The sequence below is a fragment of the Camellia sinensis genome, chromosome 5 (genome assembly GCF_055761805.1).
Source record: "Camellia sinensis isolate YWXY chromosome 5, ASM5576180v1, whole genome shotgun sequence".
Classification (NCBI taxonomy): Eukaryota; Viridiplantae; Streptophyta; class Magnoliopsida; order Ericales; family Theaceae; genus Camellia; species Camellia sinensis.
Window position 1 is genome coordinate 84,466,868 of NC_138965.1, and position 9,405 is coordinate 84,476,272.

Below are 9,405 nucleotides of genomic sequence, written 5' to 3' on the forward strand. Positions count from 1 at the left end.
ACTGAAGTTTTTTTTTAATGAAGCAGCAACTAATACTCTCACATCTTTCATTAAATTTGTTTGTAAGTTGTGTCTTGCTTCCCCATTTGTAGCAGGGCAAAAAAGGTCAAATCGTGTACGAGGACCTACATTAGGCAAAGGAGTGCAGAAAAAAATAGCTCAAAAAAAAGGAGAGAAATTACATGTGTATGTCAATCGGGCGTTGAACGCAATCACAAGAGGGAATGCCATCCCAGCGACGAATGAGTTGGGATTGCAAATTAGACAGTCGTGCCCTCTTCAGAGTGTGAAGTCATGGAGAAAAATCGATCAAAGTACCAAAGATGCAGTCATCGAAGCGGTGCTAGTAGGAGATTCATCTTGCTATAATGTCTTTATTATGTTATTTGTAATTGCTTAAATTAATTGACGTACTAATTCTCTTATTATGTTTGTAGGACAAGTTTGTTATCGGCGATGATTTTGATAATGATGAACAAGCTCAAGAAATCCTCGATAGAAAGGCATATTTGCTATACAAGGATTGGAGGTACAATCTAAAGCAAGAGTTCCTCGAACTTGAGGAAAAAGGTGTTGATGACCCCTATAGTCATCCGCCTAGTGGAGTGAGCTTGGAGGACTGGAAATATCTGATTGATGTTGCTTGGAAAGACGAATCTCACTTGGTAACAAATTAATTAGAACCCTCATTCTTGAAATTAATTTATGTGTTGCTATGTAAAAAACCTTTACTAATTCTTTTTTTTTTTTTTTTGTAATTTAGTGTTTTTTTTTTCTTGTTAGAAACGCTCTAAAGCTGGTAAAGCAAATATGGGTATGCTCCCCTATAATCATACAAGTGGATCACGATCATTTCCTATAGCAATGTCTCTTATGGTGAGAAGTAGTTATTTGTTTAGTGATGTAATGGATGATTGATTCTTCTTAATTTTGAATATTACTATGTACTACTTCATTAATGGAATTTTTTCAAACCTAATAGGCAAATGAGGATGGAGATACAGATTTCCTTGAATTTTATAAGAAATCACACAAGTCGAAGAAGACAGGAGACTGGATGGACCCCAAATGTGGTGAGCTACATGTGAGTATTGAATGTTGAAACCAATTTTGTTGCATATCAATTAGTAAAGTTGTTTTCAATTCCTTCTGCCATCTTGACTTTATTGTTTTCTTGCCATGGCAGGATGATATGGTGAATCTACAAGACGTAGCCACCGATGTAGGGTTGCCATTGACCCACGAAGAACTATCAAGGCAGGTGCTTGGGGAAAAAAAAAATTACTTGTGTGGATGTGGGATAGGTCCACAACCCTCTTCCACAGCTTCTAGTGCGACACAAGCACGTGATAAACATATGGAGTCAATGAGAGCGGAACTGGAGGTTCTTTGTGAGGAGCGCCAAAGAGATCACGAGGAGTTACTGAAGGAGAAAGAGGAGCGGCAACGAGATCACGAGGAGCTATTGAAGGAGAAAGAAGAGCACCAAAGAGATCACAAGGAGTTGCTCAAGGAGAAAGAAGAGCGCCAAAGAGGTCGGGAGGAAAGTATGAAGGAAAGAGAGGAGCCGATGAAACAAGTCGAAGAAGAAAAAAAAGCACGGGAGGTATAACAAGTACAACTCAATCATCTGAACGACGTGGTGTCACGGCTCACAACCCTCTTGGAGGGTTCAGATGGTCATCCTACTATTCGGTAAACATAATTTTATTGATAAGCTAATGCAAGTTCTACAAATACACGGATCATATTGGCATAGAATTATTTTCTAAAGTTGATATGCAAATTTTTTTTTTGTTATGCGCTTCGAATAGGTTTTGAGGCATAATGTGAGTAGACTTTGCAGCAGACGGACCGTAATCTGATTTCCATAAGGTAACCACATGATTTCAATGAAATATTAAGTTTCCCATATTAAGGGTACGATGAGCCTATGACTATGAGGGCAATTACTATATTAGGAGGCCCATCTAATTGAATGCCATTTCAGATTTAAGAGTAATTGAATAAACCAAGTGAACTTGGAATGAATTTACAATTACAAATAGTATTTTGCTGAGCTACATGTCTCACTAATTCCACTATAAAATTGTAATTTTTGTTGCCTACAAGGGATGGTAATACGTGAAATAAATTAATGAAAGCCTCATTGTGCATTAGAGAATTGGACAAATTATGAGCTTCATTATTGTCATAATGGAAAAATATATTAGTTCAGTTAATATTAGATATCCCAGGTTATTTGTTGTCTTACCAAAACGCCGTAAACTAAGTCGGAAAAGGCCTTCGAGGGCTGAAAATAGGAAGCAGCCCCCGAACCACTGTAGAGATGGCATGGGTAGCTTCCTTGCGTCAAATACGACCTATGGGGACATACGGGACGTAATTAGCACTTATAAGTTGGGAGTTGGAGTGAAAAACACTGTAAACTTAGCCAAAAAAGGCATTTGAGGGCCAAAAATTAAAATCAGCCCCCGAAGCATTCTACAGATGGCACGGGTTGCTTCATTGTGTCAAATAGGATCTCTGGAGATAGATGGGACATAATTAGCACGTATACGTTGGGAGTTGGTGTGAAAAACAATGTAAACTTAGCCGAAAAAGGCCTTTGAGGGCCAAAACTTGAAAGCAGCCCCCGAACCACTGTACGGATGGCATGGGTAGCTTCCTCATGTCAAATAGGACCTGTGGGGACATACGGGACATAATTATCACGTGTACATTGGGAGTTGGCGTGAAAAACGCCATAAACTTAGCCGAAAAAGGCCTTTGAGGGCCAAAAATTAAAATCAGCCCCGGAAGAATTCTACGGATGGCACGGGTAGCCTCATTGTGTCAAATAGGACCCATGGGGATAGACGGGTTGTAATTAGCACGTATAAGTTGGGAGTTGGTGTGAAAAACGCCGTAAACTTAGCCGAAAAAGGCCTTCGAGGGCCGAAACTTTAAAGCAGCCCCCGAACCACTGTAGGGATGGCATGGGTAGCTTCCTCACGTCAAATAGGACTTGTGGGGACATACGGGACGTAATTATCACGTGTACGTTAGGAGTTGGCGTGAAAAACGCCATAAACTTAGCCGAAAAAGGCCTTTGAGGGCCAAAAATTAAAATCAGCCCCTGAAGAATTCTACGGATGGCACGGGTAGCCTTATTGTGTCAAATAGGACCTATGGGGATAGACAAGTCGTAATTAGCACGTATACGTTGGGAGTTGGTGTGGAAAACGTCGTACACTTGGCCAAAAAAGGCCTTCGAGGGCCGAAACTTGAAAGCAGCCCCCGAACCACTGTAGGGATGGCACGGGTAGCTTCCTCATGTCAAATAGGGCTGTGGGGACATACGAGACGCAATTAGCACGTGTACATTAGGAGTTGGCGTGAAAAACGCCATAAACTTAGCCGGAAAAGGCCTTTGACCGACCAAAAATTAAAATCAGCCCCCGAAGCATTCTATGGATGGCACAGGTAGCTTCATTGTGTCAAATAGGACCTGTGGGGATAGACAGGACATAATTAGCACGTATACGTTGGGAGTTGGTGTGAAAAACGTCATAAACTTAGCCGGAAAAGGCTTTAGAGGGCCAAAAATTAAAATCAGCCCCCGAAGCATTCTACGGATGGCACGAGTAGCTTCATTGTGTCAAATAGGACCTGTGGGGATAGACAGGACATAATTAGCACGTATACGTTGGGAGTTGGTATGAAAAACGCCGTACACTTAGCCGAAAAAGGCCTTCGAGGGCCGAAACTTGAAATCAGCCCCTGAACCACTGTAGGGATGGCACGGGTAGCTTCCTCATGTCAAATAGGACCTATGGGGACATACGGGACATAATTAGCACGTGTACATTAGGAGTTGGCGTGAAAAACGTCATAAACTTAGCCGGAAAAGGCTTTTGAGGACCAAAAATTAAAATCAGCCCTCGAAGCAATCTACGGATGGCACGGGTAGCTTCATTGTGTCAAATAGGACCTGTGGGGATAGACAGGACATAATTAGCACGTATACGTTGGGAGTTGGTGTGGAAAACGCCGTACACTTAGCCGAAAAAGGCCTTCGAGGGCCGAAACTTGAAAGCAACCCCTGAACCACTGTAAGGATGGCACGGGTAGCTTCCTCATGTCAAATAGGACTTGTGGGGACATACGGGACGTAATTAGCACGTGTGTGTTAGGAGTTGGCGTGAAAAAGACCATAAACTTCGCCGAAAAAGGCCTTGGACGGGCCAAAAATTAAAATCAGCCCCCGAAGCATTCTACGGATGGCACGGGTAGCTTCATTGTGTCAAATAGGACCTGTGGGGACAGACAGGATGTAATTAGCATGTATACGTTGGGAGTTGGTGTGAAAAATGCCGTACACTTAGCCGAAAGAGGCCTTCGAGGGCCGAAACTTGAAAGCCACCCCTGAACCACTGTAGGGATGGCACGAGTAGCTTCCTCATGTCAAATAGGACCTGTGGAGACATACAAGGCGTAATTAGCAGTTGTACATTGGGAGTTGGCGTGAAAAACGCCATAAACTTAGTCGAAAAAGGCCTTTGACGGGCCAAAAATTAAAATCAGCCCCCGAAGCATTCTATGGATGGCACGGGTAGCTTCCTTGTGTGAAATAGGACCTGTGGGACAGACGGGATGAAAACTGTATGCATACGTTGGGAGTTGGTGTGAAAAACGCCGTACATTTAGCCGAAAAAGGGCTTTTGGGGGTTGAAGTTAAAATCAACCACCGAAGCACTCTATGGATGGCAAGGGTAGCTTCCTCGTACCAAATAGGACCTGGGGGGATAGGCGGGACGTAATTAGCACCCATACGTTGGGAGTTGGCATGATAAACGCCATAAACTTATCCGAAAAATGCCTTTCGGGGCCAGAAAGCTTATAAATATATATGAAAGCTTATATATTTCATCTTATAAATATATATGTTATATAAGCATCTCTATATATTTAGTTTTATGAATAAAATACCAACGCATGTAAGTAGACTTTGTGAATAAAATACAAACACATTTTATGAATAAAATACCAACACATTTAACCATCTGAATTGTAACCTATTTGTGACTTTCGATCATGATTGCCAAGACATGGACTATATATCATCATCTGGTACAGCATAACTATTGTGGCTGAGCAACTGCTGGTTGAATTGGAATTTTAAGTGTTTTGCTCAACAAAAGAATGACTGTGAAGTTGATTAAAAAAAAAAGAAACTTTTGGAGCTAATAAATGAGACCAGTGTTATAATCTTTTCATGGCAACTGTGAATCTGTGCTGATCATTCAACTTTAACCTTCCTCTCAGTTTTGTATTTTTCTGAAATGGTATCTATGAGCATATATTGTGGTGGAAACAAAATGATAGGTACTTATTCACTCTGTTTTAGTGAGAGCCTCATGTGCTGGTTCATCCTTTTTTTTGTTTATGCTCAGATACATGATGGTATGTGCGGAGGGAAGGGCGCATGACGTGGGGTCTTGCCCCCTCAAACGTTTGTACATACCTTTTTGTTGAAAATTTTTGTTTACAATGGAACTAATGGGTATAATTTTTGTTGTATAGATGGCTTTTGGCATTGACATGTGGATCTTCTATTTTTTTTGTCCGGAAGATAATTCACAGCTTTGCAAATTTGGGAAGTTTTTGGTCATCCTCTACTTTTTGTGTGGAATTTGGATGAATTGTACATATAATTTTTGGCAGGGTACATAGTATTCTTGGAACTTGTATTAATTGCTCTGGTGGTATATATAGATTACCTTTTGTCAGTACATATTACCATGGTAATTTGTACCATGCCAAATGGTCATTACAATGCATAGTATAGTAAAACTGTTTTGTGTATAGAGGACACTGTTTTGGTAACATATTTGGAATGTATGGCGTTATTATTTGTAATTGGAATATATTAGTTTGTTTGTATATTTTTTTTTTTTGATCGGCAAAGAAAATCTTTATTGATGAAAGTAACCAAAAAAAGATACAGAACATCAATAAAGAGGAGCTTGGAGCTAACAGAAGCTCCAAGCGCCAGTTGGTGAGAAACCAACAAACAAGACAAAAGAAACAGAAAAAAGAAAGGCAACCGAAGCTAACAACCAAACTGCAGAGGAAAAAAAACGGAACAAAGCAGACCTAACACCAAAACTAGGCAGCAGACTACACAACATATGGACAACCACAGCTGACTGATCAGCATATACAGCTAGCAGACTACACAATTTGGGGCACTTCTCTCCTGAATCTAGCAGATCTAACACCAAAACTATGCTTCAAATTTGCACCAACATTATCACCAAAACTCAGCACAGATGCAAAGTTGGATGAAGTATAACCACACCACACAGATGCAGACCCAACAGCAATAGCAGACCTTGACCCAACAGCAATAGCAGACCTCGGCAGTCCACTCCAAACTGGAGTTCATTCACAGTGATCTGTGCTGGTGTGTTCACTGTGGATACCAGTCGTGAAGGGTCCAGTCAGGAGCCCAGCCGACAGAAGAACCCCAACAGAAGACAGGAGACAGAGTATGCTGGTGCTGGCATGTCAACAAAGCAGAGGAGGCTTCCTTTTAAACTGAATAGCATAGCAGATATCAACTGTAGCATAGCCTGGTTGCTCTCCAATTGAGAGCCACATCCTCGACTGAAAAGGGAAAGTTCTTGATAGAGGCTTTAAGCCAAAGAGCCAATCTGATCTTGATAAGTTCCCATAGTTCTGCAGAGTTAGGATGAGCATCTCTGAAAACACACTCATTCCTTAGCTTCCAGAGAGACCACAATACAACCAGTGGGATTGCTTCCCAGAATTTTCTGAGAGGGTGTTTGAGCTTAGTCCCCATCCACCAGTTAAACAGAGCATCTACGGACTGAGGGATACACCAACAGAGCCCCCACTCGAATAACACAGATGACCAAATAACCCAAGAGAAATGACAGTGAAGTAACACATGAGAATTAGATTCAGGGGCCACTTTGCAGAGAGGACAAAGAGGAGAAACATTGCTGCTTAAGATACCTATATCGAGCAGAAACACCGCTGTTTTAACTCTGTTTTTCCAAGCTAGCCAACCAAAAAAACTAACTTTGGGAGGTAAGGTATTGCTCCAGATGAATTTGCTAATAATGAGGGGAGGCCCAAGGAGAGAAGTACAGAGAGAATATAGGGAAGACACAGAGAAAACACAAGAACCAAGTGCAGACCAAACCAGGCTGTCAGCACTGTTGAGGCACAAGGAGGGGGCAGAAGATAACATTGTAATCAACCTAGATATTCTCCCGCTCTCTCTCATCGCTTAATATTCTCTTAACTTGATTGTTTAGTTTGTTTGTATATAAGTTTACATTGTAAGGTGTTTTTTTGTTTGATGGTTGTAAGTGAAACATGCATTACGGAATAAGTGATAATATATATATATATATATATATTGATTTGTTTGTATACTTATTACAGGTTGCGGTGGATATATACAGGTTGTGAAAAAAATTATTAAAATGAAAAAAACAAAACAAAAATAAAAAAATAACGTTTTCGATGACAAAACAATTGGTAGCCAAAAAAAGAAATAAATCTTTTGGCGACTAAATATTTAGTAGCCAAAAGTGAATTGAAAATAGTTTTGGCGACTAATTGGGTAGTAGCTAAAACTCAAAACACTTTTTGGCGACTAAATATTTAGTTGCCAAAACATAAACTATATGTCATAGGCGACTAAATTCTGTAGTAGCTAAACAAACCTTTCCACGACAAAACATTTAGTAGCTAAAAATAACACTGTTGGCGACTACTAATTTGGTCGCCGTAGATAATTGAATTTTTTGGTGACAAAATATTTAATAGCTGAAGATGTGAGTTAAATGAATTGATGTACCCTTTGGGCAACTAATATGTTAGTCGTCAATCTAACTCATCAGCGACTAATCCACTTTTAGTCGCTAATACTGCTACTTTTGCCTACTAAAATATTAGTCGCCATTCTGTTGGACTTTTGGCAACTAAATTTGTTTTAGTCACCAAAACCTTCGCCGACAATGTACCCGCGACAAAGCCAGCGACCAAAATTTTTGGTTGGGAAAGCATTTCGGCACCTAAAATCAATGCTTTTGGCGACTAAATTTTTAGTCGCCAAAAGTGTATTTTCTTATAGTGATATGAGACATAAACAACAAGAGAAGGCTTATCTTTATAATATATATATATATATATATATTATAAGCGGTAGGTGCAACTGCAATGTAATTATAATTTTACATCTAAATTTTATATATAATTGGATAAATAAAAAAAATTAGTTGAACTTGAAATCTATTAATAATTATTTATTAAAGTAGTTAACAGCACGAATATTAACAGTTATTTAATAGAAGAGTTAAATATGACAAAACTATAAAATTATTATAGTTAAGTGGCGTATAAAATAGAACAAGATAATATCTATCCTTTGGTAATGGGCCATCTCTTGCTTGAGCAGATATCTCGCGATATACTTGAGACTTGTCAAGAAAGGTGGGTTTGGTTTGGTTGGTTATGTATCACATGTCATTATTTGAACCAATTAATATTATGAGGATACAATATTAATTCCGTGTAATCATTCACTAATTTTAAAATGTGTTATTATTAATGTGGTGCTTCCAATTAGTTAGATAGCAAAAAATTTCACTAATTTAAATAATCTACTTAGTAGAATTTTACAATGAGGTAATGTTATACCAATAAAATTTGTATACAAAACATTTTATATAGAACGACGTGTCTCACATTATTATTGTTTAAAATTTCATATAGAATTATATATGAGTATTATTTTTTAAAAAAAAGTTATTTATCAAGATACCACTCATATTGTTACATAATATTATAAAAGTACTTAATATGGCTTGTGTCCAAAAGCGTTAGAAAGTTATGAAGGAAGATGTACTCAAATTTATGCAAGAGTTCCACTCCAATGGCAAATTGGTTAAAGGTCTGAATAGTTCATTCATTGCCCTAATACCCAAGCTGGTTAGTCCTTCGAGTCTTGGTGACTTTAGACCAATTAGTTTAGTGAATATTGCCTACAAAATCCTTTCCAAAGTTTTATCACATAGGCTTAGTTTGGTGTTGCCAGGCATTATAAGTGAAGTACAATCTGCCTTCATAGGTGGTTGACACATTTTTGATGGTATCATGAGAGCTAATGAGGTAGTGGATTGGTGGAAGAAACACAAGAAGAAGGGGATTATTCTAAACTGGATTTTGAAAAAGTCTATGACTCAGTTAACTGGAACTATTTGTGGTCTATGCTAACCAATTTTGGTTTTGGGGATTTATGGGTTACTTGGACGCAAGAGTGTGTGACCACAGTCAAAATTCCTATTCTTGTTAATGATTCTCCAAGTGATGAATTCTCTCCTAGTA

General features: G+C 39.0%; 1 long non-coding RNA gene across 1 annotated transcript; it reads left to right on the top strand.

The window, feature by feature from the left end:
* The first annotated feature begins 1,569 nt into the window (after nt 1-1,569).
* Nucleotides 1,570-5,704, top strand: LOC145790131 (uncharacterized). Its single transcript, XR_014328782.1, has 3 exons — nt 1,570-1,695; nt 1,815-1,875; nt 5,566-5,704. It is a non-coding gene; the product is annotated as an uncharacterized LOC145790131 (long non-coding RNA).
* The last annotated feature ends 3,701 nt before the right edge of the window (nt 5,705-9,405 follow it).